Raw genomic sequence first — 12,525 nt, 5'->3', positions numbered from 1 at the left:
CTGTAGGCGATCATACCTTTTCAGAGGCTACACAGATTTGACAGGGGTGTGTGGATTAAGATTTTGTGATGACAGTGATATGTTAGGAATGTTTCTAATCTGCAAAATCTTTGTGCTTTGTAGGTTATAGGTTGGATTTTTGTAATACTAGTGTAATCCTAGAAAAAGCAGGCAGTGAAAACATTCCCAGGGAATGCTGAGCTCTGTGACTAGAGATTCTTTGAGGGACTGCCTTCTGTTGGACCCATACTTTCACTTGGAAGATATAAATACCAGATAATTCTGTGGCTTTTCCTCCCTTGGATAACAAATTCTAATGAGTAGCTACTTACTCTGTGACCTCATATGCTTGGGTTATTGGCTGTCAGTTCAGGTACTACTGCTGGTTTGGCTTAGTTAGCTGAGCACTCTAGAAACTTCAGCTGGAGAGCTGGGAAAGAGATGAAGTAGAACTGGAGAAGTTTACCGGGTAAGGCCAGTGGTTCCTGAGGAGGCCCTACCAGGCCTTCTAGGCTGGAGAGCCATCATTCACAAGTGCACACTGCATGGGTCTGATTACCACCGCCCCCAGTTCTGTGGCCTGGGCCAGGCAGTTCATTTGGTAGAGCAAGAACTGGCCCTTTGAGCCTCCCAGCTCTCCTCTTTTCACTGTAAATATGTATTCCCTTGAAGGTTGTGATTTGGGTCATTAGCTTGATTTTTACACAGTTCACCTGAGTGCAGTTTCTTTCCTGCTGCAAAATTGTGGCTCTGGTCGTATCAAAATGATGCAGAGAGACAGCCCAAGAACGTGGTCTTTCAGCTGTCCTTTTCAGTGAGGCCGTCAAAACTGGGGCTTGGCAGACATTGTCGAGACGAGTGACCGTAAATCTGAGTTTGGTCACCAGGCCCCGTCATGTGACCCAGAGCTGTGCTGTGTTTCACATGCTGCCTGGGTCTCGTGAGCTATGGCCCTGATCGTGCTCCTCTGGATGAAGGACACTTACCTCTCTCAGGCTCGGCACTGGAACACTTGGCCATTTGTAACATTTTCCTGCTTTCTCACATGACGTAATAAATTTGTGTATTTCTAAAGAAGGTTTTGAAAAGTAGGATTGTTTTAAAAACCTTCTTCTCCAACCTGCCTTCCCTATTGCTCACCAAGTTCACATCTGAATGCTTGTTGTCACGCCCTTTGTCTGATGCCTGCAAACGTGCTCCCAAAAATAATTTTTATTTGCCTTTGTCTCAGTCAGGGTGTTCGGGGTGGGAAGCACGGCACACAGGGAGCCATACTAGGTTCATCGGTAGCCGGAACACCTGGCTTCAAGTTGAACGTCTACTCACAGTCTGTACGGCTTTGGTTAATCACTGAGCTTTTCTGTGTTTTAGTTTTCCCACATAATCTATTCATATGCTGGAGCAATTGGTTCTCAAATGTTTTGGTGTCAGGACCCTTTATACTCTTAAAAATGATTGAGGGACCCAAAGAGCTTTGCTTATATGAGTTACAGCTAGCATTCTGTGGCAGGCAGAGAAATAGCCTCCAAAGATGTCTATATTCTTAATCCCCAGAACAGATGCATATGTTACTCTACATGGCAAAAGAGACTGTATGTGTGATCATTAAGTATCTCGAGGTGAGGAGATTATCCTAGATTATCCAAATGGACTCAAGTGTAAGCAAATGAGTCCTTTTGAGGGAGGCAGTGATCTCGGAGAGACAGCAGTGAGCGGTGGCTTGAAGCGAGACCTTAGTTCCCGGCCCAGGAATTGAACCTGGGCAGCCTGGATGAAAAGCAGAATCCTAGCCGCTAGTCCCCCGGGGGCGAGAGGCTGGAAGCAAAATTCCCCTGGCCCTTTCCCCCACTGAAAAATGCATTTCTCAAGGAGGCAAAAACTGTAAAAACGGGTAAAAAGTTTATTATAAGAGACATAGAGCAACAACAAGTGGGAGAGCACGCAGAGAAACTGTTTAGTTAAGACAGAAGCAAGGCAGAGATGCCCACCCGGAGAGAAAGGCTGTGGGCGTCCTTCCTAATGAGGAAGAGCGCAGTGAAGAGGCGGTGACGTCACTTACATAGGTCAGTTCTTCAGGATCTTTGTTTACCTTTGGCCAATTATCTGGTTTCTTTTTCCACCTGACCCGCCCTAGCCTCCCCAACATGCGTGCACAACTTTTTTCCAAGATGGATTCCAGCCCAGAGGCCTATGGGGGGCCTTGGCATCACGTACTATGGGGTGGTGCCCCCTCCTTTTTGACCCCCATGGAGCCTTTCTGCACAGGTGCAGTGTCTCCCTGGCCCCAAGGATGGGAAATATGTGACCTGTTGATCCTTTACGCAAACAAGGGTTAGCCCCTCTCTGTCCCTGCCATGACTGTTACCTTAAAGCAGGGGTCCCCAGCCCCTGGGCCGCACAGCAGGAGGTGAGCGGCGGGCGGGCAAGTGCCGCCTCATCTGCCGCTCCCCCTTGCTCCCCATCGTGGCCTCCAGAAGCTGGAAGGGGCAAGGGACGCATTCTCCCCTGCTTCAGGAGGAACTCAGCCCTGCTAACATCTTCATTTTAGCCCCGGAAGGCCCGTTTTTAGACTTCTGACCTCCTATAATTTGTGTCATTTTAAGCTATGTATATTATAGGTATATATAGCTATAATAAATATATTATAGGTATATATAGCTATATACCTATAATTTGTGTCATTTTAAGCTACTTATTTGTAGTAATTTGTTATAGCAGCAATAGGAAACTAATGCAAATATTTTGTTAGAAATAAAAAGTGAGAAATTTTAAAAATATTAATTTATTTTAAAATAATAAACTATCACAGGTTAGCATAAATTACTTTTTTGGGGGGAAAATAACTATTTTCCAACTATTAGTGAGAAGACTACCACTGCTATACATTTTTATAAATCTCTTTTAATGTCTGGCTTAATAGAAAGTACCTGGATTCTCGAATTAGCTTCTGCATTCAGTCTGTTGTGGCATAATGTGTCATGTACCCTCTGTAAAACTCCCCCGATACTCACAGAGAAAGAACATTAAAAAGGCAAATATCATCTTAATATTATTATAAAAATAGTTTTGGCCTCATGGATTACCTAAAAGATAGGCCTCTTGGGGGGACCCCACTTGGAGAACTTCTGGGCTAGAACATAGACACATGGCCACACCTAGCTGCAAAAGAGTCTGTGAATTGCTTCTTATTCTAGGGGCCAATTTTAAAAAGAGAGGGTTCTGTTATTAAGGAAGAAAGGGAGAATGGATATTAAGAGACATTTTGCAATTTCAAATTCTTTTTTTATATATATTTTTATTTTATTTTATTTTTTTGGGTGTGTTGGGTCTTTGTTGCTGCGCGCAGGCTTTCTCTAGTTGCAGCAAGTGGGGGCTACTCTTCGTTGCAGTGCACAGGCTTCTCATTGCAGTGGCTTCTCTTGTTGCACAGCACGGGCTCTAGGTGCGTGGGCTTCAGTAGTTGTGGCATGTGGGCTCAGTAGTTGTGGCTCGCCGGCTCTAGAGCGCAGGCTCAGTAGTTGTGGTGCATGGGCTTAGTTCCTCTGCGGCATCTTCCTGGACCAGGGCTCAAACCCGTGTCCCCTGCATTGGCAGGCGGATTCTTAACCACTACGCCACCAGGGAAGCCCTCAAATTCTTATTATATCAAAGTTTGGTACCCATGGTGGGTAGACAATCGCCAAAATGTTGGTTTCCCTTCTCCTTGTCCTCACATTAGCTAGGAAAAATGGGCATTTCACTTAGACTGCATCCTTTAGAAATACCTATGAAAGGGACTTCCCTGGCCGTGCACTGGTTAAGAATCTGCCTGCCAGTGCAGGGGACATGGGTTCGTGCCCTGATCTGGGAAGATCCCACGTGCCATGGAGCAACTAAGCCCGTGTGCCACAACTACTGAGCCTGTGTTCTAGAGCCCACGAGCCACAACTACTGAGCCCACGTGCCACAACTACTGAAGCCCGAATGCCTAGAGCCTGTGCTCTGCAATGAGAAGCCACCGCAATGAGAAGCCCCCGGATCGCAACAAAGAGTAGCCCCTGCTCGCCGCAACTAGAGAAAGCCCACACAGCAACGAAGACCCAACACAGCCAAAAATAAATAAATAAAAAAAAAATAAAAAAAAAGAAATACCTATGATGGAACACAATGGCATATAGGTGGAGTCATAACTGCAGAGAACTGCATTTTTAGCATTTGTAGGTTAATTATATGAAACATCTTTTGTTTGGTGCTCACAGGCAGCTTTTTGATGTCATGTTTGGGTCTTTTGAACTTAACAATTTGCTTCCTTTCCTTGGGTAGGAGTACAGTTGGAAGTGAAATGCGATTTCAGCCCAGCTTTGATTCATAGTTGTTCTTTACGGGTTTGAAAGTACAAGGGGAGGGACATTTCCTCTTGGTCATTTTGTAAACAGTTCCCACTTCTCCCTGGCAGCATCCTGTTGCTGAAGAATAACCCAGTTCCAATTTACGATGTGAAAGAGCAGTTAGGAATATTTGTGCTAAAGAGCTTATAGTTTTAAAAAATGTATATAAATACAATAAAACTGTTGGGGCTTAAGTGGCATGATTTGGAGCTTAATATAAAGCTTAATACTGATCTCATTAATTGATGGTATGCGTTTAATGCATTTTTAGTGCTATCATCACCTTTAAATCAATTATTGTAATAGCTTTTGGGTGAATGAGGACTTGGGAGATATTTTAACATCCCACATATGGTTATTTCAGCCTCTGAGGTGGGAAAAGCCTCTGTGTCTTTCACACCGTTGATTGTCTGTTTCCTGACTGAACTGATTGAGAAGGGAGTTTGGGTTTGGGATGGGAGTGGGTTGGAGAGGAAGCAGAGAAGGTAAATTTAGAGGCTCAAGCACTTGGGGGAAACGTGTACCTGGTTGGAAGCCACACTGGGGTGAGTACTGTGGACAAGAAAAATGTCGCCTGCCATTTTATTAAACAAAGGAGGCTGTGTCCATAAAGCCATTGGCCACTGCAGCTGCCCAGACCTCGCACCCTGAGGGGAACTCAGGATGGAAAAACACAGGCTGCCAGCCATCAAGCCCATCAGCCATCAGGGTGCAGTTACCCCCATGGTGCACCCTGAAGGGAATTCAGGATGCAGAAAAACAGGAACTGGCCCTAGATAGTTAAGATGCATATCAAAGGAATGATTTCAATAAGCCCAGACCCTTGCACCTTCCCCATACGTACGTAAATTAACCTGAGATGTCTGTTTTTAGTGATTAGTGTAATCTTTTGATGTTCAACCTAGAATTTTTTTTTTTTTCAGTAAAAATTCCTATATCTTCTGGCTCCTACCTTACCTCTTTGAATGAGTTCCTCAGAGCTTATCTGCGAGGCTGCCATCTTGGGCTGTAGTCCTCAGTAAGGTTCCCGGATAAAACATAATTCTCAACTTTTAGGCTGTGCATTTTTTCTTCAGTTGATAGTACTCTGGGGGCCACAGAGGTTCATTGCAGTGTCTGGTGACCTTTCTGAACTGGAGCTGAGAAGAGCTATTTTCCTCACTTTGCTCTTTTCCCCAGAGGCCCCTGAAAACCACCCAGTGGTTGCCAGTTTCTGTAGTACCTTGTGGTATACAGTGTTACCAGGAACTGGGTTGAAACCTTGGTTAACACAGAGAGTGCAAACAATTTTTTGTAACTTGAACTTGCGGGACCGGAGACCTGCCAGTACTAAGCATCCTGCATCTGGGGAGATCAAAGTTTTTAGCAACTAGCATCATAATGGTAGCACTTATTACCCATATATGAGCATAATAGAAAAATTGTAAGCGAAACTGATAAGAAGGGTATCCCTATTAGTTTTTGAATATATTTCACATCATCACCTGGTGGCTCTCCGAGCTGGCTGCCCCTGAGAAGCGTGGCTGCCCGTGGTGCCCTCCCCTCTTCAGGGGGTTTACACTCATGTCCACGTATCACCCTGGTCTGCCTTGGGGTGGCAGAGGTCAAGGTGCTGGTTAAGAGAAAGTCTTGGTTAAAAGCCATGTGGTCATTTATTGCAGCAGCTAGTGATTTTGCAAACATGGGCTAGAATAGTTTTCTGATACTTTAAAATAAGGCCAAAACAACTGTTTTAAGATTGCAAAACAGTGAGTGTTTTGATTTGTCAGTTCCTGCATTTACTAATCACTGAATGTAAACAATTTCTCTGTGTAAGAGGCTCCACTAGTGCAGGGCCAAGAGCAGTGCCTTATTGTATTTTTTCATCAGCTCTTTAGTGGGCCTGGGGACTTCCTTGCCTCGTGGCTGGCTCAGGAGGCATTTCAGGATTGTAGCCAGTGCTCCCAGGCCTTCAGACACAGGTTATTGCCTTTTGCACAGACGGCCCCAGGGTGTTTTGGAAGCCATGCGTGACTTTAAGGAAGAGATTAGAGTCTCTCTGGAAAGAGGCAGAAGCATGTACTATGAACTAGCTGCTTTGGGGAATTTTTTTATTCTCTCAGTTCTTACGGATTTCCTGGCTGAGTCCCACAGCAGCTTTTGCACATGCCTACTTCCTTCCGAATTCCTGGCCTCCCCCACAGCCCAGCTCATGGCAAATGCCCTCGGAAGCGAAGTCTCGGAGAAAGAGCCTGCCCTCTCCCTTCTTCCTCTCCACCACAGTCTAGCTGCCGTTTCCCGGCAAGTGTCGTGCTGGGCTGGTCCTGAGCTTCATCGTGTGTGGGCACATCTTATCTCTTACTCCCTCACACATCTCCTTTTGTCCTGCCCTCCCCTCTGTCCGGTGCCCAAGCATCCTGCTGTTACATTTAGCACCTTGTGGTACAATTCTTGAAATGCACCAACTGTCTCATGCCTCCATGGGTGTCTTTCATGCTGAGACCCATCCATTCCCTCACAGGCCCGCTTCACACATTGTAATCTGATAGTCGTGCCTTGAATATTCACAAAACATTTATTGACCACCTACTGTGTGCATGGGAGCTGGGGTGCAGATGCCAGGAGATACAGAGATGGGTCGGACTGTTTGTGCTGTTGGTAGAGAAGGGGAGAGAAATGTGGGAACAAACAGAGATTACTACTAATAAAAACATGAACCAGCTATAGTGAGGACACAAGGGGAGAGGGAGCAACTCTGCCCTGGAGGATGTGGAAGTGGGCCCCTGGGACAGGAGGAGAGGGTCATACCAGCCATCAGCCAGAAGCCAGTGGGGGTCTCCTATGTCCCCCGTTGCTGATGGCATTTCACTGTGACTAGTGTAGAGCAGAGGGACACCTTTATAACTAAAAGATCTCTAATGGTGGATTTGGTTCACTGTGGCAGGTGGTTGGAAAGAAACATTGAGGGCTGTAGATATCCCGAAAGTAACACATGGGCAGTTGCCAATTCTCTATATCTTTGGAGCCAGGCTTTGACCTAAGAAGATAAGCAGTCCTTGGTACGGTTTCTCAGCGCCGGAGGGCTTCCTTATATTCTTCTGCTCTAAGAATTTGTTGGTTACATACTCACTGCTCAACAGCTCAGATACTTAGATGCCCTGTTTCTGTGGAAAGACCTCAAATACTAAGTCTCAGGATGAGGCTAAATCACAAGGTCCTCCCAGTCCAAACCAGATCGTGTTTTAAGTTTCAGTGGACCTTTTACTTTTTATTCATGGATGGTACTTATCTCAGTTTGTAATTGTGTGTGTGCGTAAATACCTCTCTACTCTTAAGTTATTTTAAAGACAAGAACTGTTGCTTTCTCTTCAACCTTTTATCCATACTGCCTGCCCTGGGCTTGGTCTATAATAAGGAAAGAATGAACAGGACAGACACCCATCCAGAAAAGTGAACTTCTCTGTCAACAGTGGTTTGCACAGCACAGTCTGAGAATAGATAACTGACTTTTTTTTTTTTCATTTTTTTAAGTTGAGGTATGGTTGATGTACAATATTATGTAAGTTTCAGGTGTACAACATAGTGATTCACAAATTTTAAAGATTATGCTCCATTTATATTTATTATAAAATATTGGCTATATTCCCTGTGTTGTACAATATACTTGTAGCCTATTTTATGCCTAAGAGTTTGTTCCTCTTAATCCCCTCCTTCATATCTTGCCCCTGCCCCTTTCCCTCTCCCCACTGTACCTCTTAATCCCCTACTTCATATCTTGCCCCTGCCCCCTTCCCTCTCTCCACCTGGTAACCACTAGTTTGTTCTCTATATCTGTGAGTCTGTTTCTTTTTTCTTTTTCTTTCTTTTTAATTTTGGATAACAGACTTTTAATTTGGTCAAGGAAAAAGGGCAGAAGAAAGTCATCATTTACCAAAGTCCCTTCCAGCAGATGGTGTTTGCAAAACCAAAAAGGTCTTTTCAAAATAGAATGTGCTTTGATGGAACAGATCTATATCTTGGTTGTAGTAGTGTTTATAAGAATCTATACAATGTGATAAAATTTTATAGAACTGTATGCAAAAAAAGGGGACAGGAACTGTATATGTAAAAACTAATGAAATTTGAACAAGGTCTGTAGTTAACAGTATTGTACCAATGTCTAGTTCTTGCTTTTGATACTTATGTTGTGATTATGTAAGATAAGAGGGGAATACATGGGAGCTTTCCACTGTTTCTGCAACTTCTGTGTGAGTCTAAAATTATTTCAGGAATTCCCTGGTGGTCCAGTGGTTAGGACTCCGCACTTTCACTGTCAAGGGCGCGGGTTCAATCGCTAGTTGGGGAACTAACCGTAGATGTGTGGCGCGTCCAAAAAAAATTTTTTTTTTCAGAATCAAAGGTTAAAAGAAAAATACAATGAGATATACCACTACATACCTATAGCTAAAAAAAAAAAAAGGCAAATGAAACAAAAACAGATATTACCAAGTCCTGGCAAAGATACAGAACAACTTGAACTCTCTTGCATTGCTGGTGGGAATGTAAAATGGTACAGCCACTTTGGAAAACATGTAGTTTTTTACAAACTTAAACATATACTTACCATATGAGACAGCAGTTTCATTCCTAGGTATTTACCCAGGAGAAATGACCTCTGTTCACACAAAAACCTGTAGGCTAATATTTGCAACAGCTTTATTTTTTAAATTTTTATTTATTTATTTATTTTGGCTGTGCCTCACTGCTTGTGAGATCTTAATTCCCCGACCAGGGATTGAACCCAGCCCCTCGGCAGTGAAAGTGCAGAGTCCTAACCACTGGACCGCCAGGGAATACCCAGCAACAGCTTTATTTCTAACTGCCCATAACTGGAAAAAACTCACATGTCCTTCAACAAGTGAGTGGATAAACAAACTGGATATCAGTGGACTATTACTCAGTACTAACAAAGAACAAACACAACTATCTGGATGAATCTCAAATGCATTATGTTATGTGAAAGAAGCCAAACTCAAAGAGGTACATTCTGTATGACTCAAAAGGGTACTTACTGTATGATTCCATTCGTATGACATTCTGGAAAAGGCAAAAGTATAGGGTTAGAAAACAGATCAATGGTTGCCTGGGGCTGGGAATGGGAGAGAAGATTGACTTACAAAGGGCATAGGGAACTTTCTGGAGTGTATGAAATAGTCTGTTTCTCAATTGTGGTGATGATTACATGACTATATGTTTGGGTAAAAACTCATAGAAGTGTTACCTAAAAACGATAAGTTATTGCATGTAAATTATACCCCAGTAAATCTGACTTTAAGATGAAAACACAACCACCAACAAAAATGAACAGTTAATGATGTTCTTTGGCTTAAATACCCATGAAGAATTCAGTGTCTGTCACTTGTCCATGATTGGATAAGGATTTGTGAAGTCATTGGTTATATAAGATGTCTCGTTCAAACACAGGAGTGTAGCCTCTTCAGTACTTTGGCCTCTAATTGAGCAATGGAAATAACCATCACCATAGAGATGGATGCTCTAATATTTTTAAACAGAATGCTGCTGGGAGATTAAAACAACAGCTTCTGATTCTTGCTTTAGTGGATGCAGTCTTTAGTATGTGAATATTTCATCAAATGTCACTCTGTCTCCTCTCCTGGCTTCTTTGCCATTAAAACAGTCATTAATGGAGTAGACTTCTGTTTTGAATTGTTTTAAATCTCAGCCATAACAACTGTGCTGTGATTTTTTTTTTTTTTTTTTTTCCTAGAATGGATGAGAAAATGTCCTATTGGGGAAACCCAGTGTTTTGATTTGATGGGAGGAAGCAAGGCTAACTTCAGCACTACAGCACTATAATTTAAATATAACTCAGAAATGTCTACAGCAGGAACTAGAAGATTCAGACTGTAAATTCAATGCCCTGGAGCTCTGAAGCAGTGTCTCTTGATAACCACCATCCTTTGTAAATCGAAGGCAAAACTTGATTTTTTAAAAAATTTATTTATTTTATTTATTTATTTTTGGCCACGTTGGGTCTTCGTTGCTGCGTGCGGGCTTTCTCTAGTTGTGGCGAGCGGGGGCTACTCTTTGCTGTGGTGCGCGGGCTTCTCACTGCGGTGGCTTCTCTTGCTGCGGAGCACAGGCTCTAGGCGCACGGGCTTCAGTACTTGTGGCGCACGAGCTTAGTTGCTCCTCGGCATATGGGATCTTCCCAGGCCAGGGCTGGAACCCGTGTCCCCTGCGTTGGCAGGCGGATTCTTAACCACTGCGCCACCAGGGAAGTCTCCTCAAAATTTGATTTTGAAGGAGGATTTAACTATGAACTGTTAACTGTGATTTGTGAGGTTGAAGGATATAACGTCTACCTTTACAGAACAGATAGCTGGATAATGCATGTGAGGTTACAACAGTCTTTTCCCAGCAGAAGACTCCTTGTTAATTTAAAACCAGGGTTTACTAGATTGGCTTGGATTTAATGCGATCCAGTAGTCTTTTCAGCTGAGCAAACACTTAATCATTAACCACATGTTATGCCTGTTATGAGGGGTTGGGTTTGCACAGGCAAATAAGCCTCAAGCCCTGTTTTTAAGGAGTTCACCATCCAGCAGGGTTGACAGAGCTCGGAGCAGCCCCCTTAAGGTCAGCTGCAGGGGAGACCCCTAAGGAGGAGGCACTGACCTGGGATGGATCACTTGAGTTGGGCCTTGGTGTGTAAGTAGACTTTTGTTTGGTCCTGAAAGAGAGCGCCCAATTTTTCAGGCAGGAGGAGACAAGTGCTGTATGAAAGCTTTTGTGATCAGGGAATCATGACATTGAAATGGGGCAAAGGATTTCTTCCCTTCCTCCCCAACTAAATAAGTGTTAAAGTAAAAGCAATATATTTATTTATGTGTATATATATATATATATATATATATATATATATATATATATATATATATAGTATACAGTAAATATTCAGATTATCAGGAAAGATATAAAATTATAAGTAATTTACCCCTTTTCCTCCTCTATTAGTTTCTATTGCTGGTATAATTAATTACCACAACGTCAGTGTTATGAAACGACACAAATTTATTATCTTAATGCTTCTGCAAGTCAGAAGCCCAGCATGGGTCTCACTGCGTTAAAATCAACATGTCCAAGGCTTTTGCCCTTTTCTGGCTTCAAGAGGCTGCCAGTATTCTTTGGCCCATGGCCTCTTCCTCCATCTTCTCTCCGACCATTTTTTGTAGTCAAATCCAGGAAAGGGTCTCTGATTTTAAGGACCCATGTGATTAGATTGGGGCCACCTGAATAATCCAGGCTACTCTTCCCATGTCAATATCCTTAATTTATTACATCTGCAAAGCCCCTTTTGCTGTGTAAGGTAACATAGTCACAGGTTCTGGGGGGTTAGGATGTGGACGGGGGGCCATTATTTTGCCTACCGCATCCTCCCACCCTTATTCCTTTTTTCCTTCCCACTGGTAAATTATTTGGATACCAAAGCTAGCATATATGTAATATATATTTATTTAAGTTTTTAATCCCATGTTAGATCATACTATGTAAAGTTATACCTTAAAGCACTTTCCTTTTATTAACATTCACTGAACTGCCTGTTTTATTGTAAGTACTGTAACTGGATTCTAGTTAGTAGCTGTTACTTTTTTTTGAAGGTCACAAATAATGATGGAGTGACCATCATTGGACATACACCTTGACATTCTTTTCCACACATGTCCTTAAGGAAAATACACTGAATTGCTGGAATTAGAGTAGATGTGGGTTGTTAGTTTTGAAAGAAGATTTTGAAAAGTTAATAAAAGGGAACAGAAAAGGAATGCATAATACTGAAGAAAGTAAGCTCTTTAAAAGCCTTAAAGAAGGAAGCGAGCATTCATTTATGGTTTATTATGTGCCAATCACTGTGCCAGAGAGTGACTTCCTTTTTCTCACGTGATATTCCACTGTGACACCGAGAGAGCGGTTGTTAACTCCGATCTGCCGCTGAGGGAACTGAGCGGTAGAAGCTCGTGTAACTTGCCCCAGGTTGCAGCTCTAGGGTCCACATCACCCTTCCTCCCGCAGGGACAGTGGGGACCTCGTAAAGTTATATCCCCTACATCTCAGTCCTCAAGTGTGGGCAGCATACCCAAATGGTGACCCTTTTGATACCCTTAGATTGTTTAGCTCT

General features: G+C 43.0%; 1 protein-coding gene and 1 long non-coding RNA gene across 17 annotated transcripts in view; one reads left to right on the top strand and one right to left on the bottom strand.

The window, feature by feature from the left end:
• Positions 1-12,525, top strand: part of SGMS1 (sphingomyelin synthase 1) — a 294,748-nt gene that overhangs the window by 96,027 nt on the left and 186,196 nt on the right. For 2 of the 16 annotated variants that reach the window (XM_082339551.1, XM_082339543.1), the window contains exon 1: positions 10,960-11,057. The exons of 13 other annotated variants lie outside the window; for them this stretch is intronic. The gene's annotated coding sequence lies outside the window, so the exon portion shown is untranslated. Of the gene's footprint in view, positions 1-10,956; positions 11,058-12,525 lie in introns of those variants that run through there. One more of the 16 variants, XM_082339545.1, reaches the window with a different exon arrangement.
• LOC309604735 lies at positions 6,019-10,837 on the bottom strand. Its single transcript, XR_014231032.1, has 2 exons — positions 8,099-10,837; positions 6,019-8,042 (listed from the first exon to the last, which is right to left on the bottom strand). It is a non-coding gene; the product is annotated as an uncharacterized lncRNA (long non-coding RNA).

Source organism: Balaenoptera borealis (assembly GCF_965194805.1).
Source record: "Balaenoptera borealis genome assembly, chromosome: 10".
Classification (NCBI taxonomy): Eukaryota; Metazoa; Chordata; class Mammalia; order Artiodactyla; family Balaenopteridae; genus Balaenoptera; species Balaenoptera borealis.
The sequence above is the reverse complement of the archived record's forward strand: the minus strand, read 5'-3'. Positions and strand labels throughout refer to the sequence as shown.